This window comes from Bison bison, unplaced genomic scaffold, assembly GCF_000754665.1.
Source record: "Bison bison bison isolate TAMUID 2011002044 unplaced genomic scaffold, Bison_UMD1.0 scf7180017864085, whole genome shotgun sequence".
Taxonomy (NCBI): domain Eukaryota; kingdom Metazoa; phylum Chordata; class Mammalia; order Artiodactyla; family Bovidae; genus Bison; species Bison bison.
Window position 1 is genome coordinate 344362 of NW_011494657.1, and position 1880 is coordinate 346241.

Here is a 1880-nt window from a genome sequence, read left to right on the forward strand (position 1 = left end):
GGAGCCGCCGTAGTCGCTTCCCGGGGGGAGGGAGCGGGCTCAGGGACCCGGCGGGCCAATCGGGACCCCGAGACGCGTCGGAAGTGGCTAATCAGAACCCGCCGGGAGGGGTGAAGACTCCGGCACTGAGTGAGGCGAGAAGAAGGGAGGGGGACGAGATTAGAGCGCTCGCCAACGGCCGAGGTTCCAGGCCGGCCCGCCCCGCGCAGCCGCACCCAATCACAAATCTCAGGAGTGGGGATGAAGCCAATCAGGTCCAATCAGGAGGCGGAGACGCCCGGGGCTCCACTCTGCCGGGCTGGAGGCCGAGAAAGGCAAACCCTGAGCCTCGTCCAACGAGGACCAATCGCAAGCCAGATATAGGCGAGTGACTGTCAAGAAGGCCAATTAGATCCTCCCAAGGGAACCTGGCCCGGCCTCTTCTCTGAGGGACGGCTCTACCTACCAATAGTATGGGCGAGAAGAAGGCCGCCCCCCCCCCCCCTCGCTAAGGAGGAGGCGGGTGAACTGGAACTTTTTGAGACTGAGATAAAAGAATGCGAGCGCACCGCGCTCGGCCGGCTCCAAGCGGTTGCAAGGGTAGAAGTTAATGTGTGCAAGTTGGACTTGTGAGCAAGCGAGCTCAAAGCTTTGAGGACCGTGGGGACTAGGGGGAGCGGGAGGCACGGTGATGCCTGAGGCCAGTGTACAGAGGGGTCGTTGCCGCAGAAGGGATTGTGGATGCCATTCCAGCTGCGAAGGCTGGGGGCCCCCCGACAATCTGGAGTCCGAGCCGACCAGTGGCTTCCTAGGGGCTGGAGATACCCAGCTCAACTCCTGGAGGAAGGGTTAGGGAAGACCCGGAAAGCCTCGAAAATACGCCCGGGCTATCCCGCTGCCCAAAGGAGCGTGCCTGGCTGGGCAGAAATTGTGATGATCAAACCTACGGGATTAGTCTAGAAGGGACCACCCTCACCTAGAAGAAGTCCTCCGTTTTACAAACGAGGAAATAAACGGAGGGAAGTTGATGAGAAGTTGTCAAGAGAAAACAGCAAGTTACTAACAGCTCGCACTGGAAGCCAGGCTTCTCCCTGCATCAGCTTTTGCGTTGGGCTTTTTTTCTGTTCGCCTCTCTTCTTTGGCTTCCAAGGTGAAACGGAGTGGATAAAGAGGACCCAGATGCAAGAGGAAGCTGTCTATACTTGTACCGTCTGCTGAGAGATATTAACATCCTGTTAGGTGGCATAAGGACCTAGTATAATCCACTTAATTGGTTAACAGTTGCCTAGCCACAGTAGCTGAAGAATCTCTCCCATAAGTCACAACTCAGATGTTGACATTCCGAGACATTTATTGAATTATTAGAATTCCATCCTATGTGTCTCAAACTAGGTGTTTACTGATCCCCCTAAGTAAGGGAGTTGGATTGGATGGTTGACAGTCTACTAACACAGAAAACGAATGAGTCTATAATACTGTGCAGCTGAGAGCTGGTTGTCCAGGCCTAAATTCTTCAGCGTTGCTGGGACAGACAGCCACTCCTTGGATGTATAGGTGCAGATCTTCTGTCCCCCTACATGGACAGATGCAGCCCCAGCTCCTGCTGCTTCTCATCCATGTCATCCCCCTCTGCCCATATGACTAAGTTAACAGCTTAGACTCTGGGAGATATACTGAGCTTTCAGAGTAAATCTATTCCTTTCTTCCACCTTAATATGTTGCCCTTCATGCATGCAACCATGTTACTGTCCCCAGGAAAGAAGTCTACTTTTGGATGTGTTCTTCATGAGAAAAGAGTAGTGTTTGTGCTCAGCTGTGGCCGCTGTCATCTGATGCATGCTGTCATGAGATTAATGGTCTAATTAACAGGGTCACCTTTCCCCCTCGCCTGTCGAACTGAG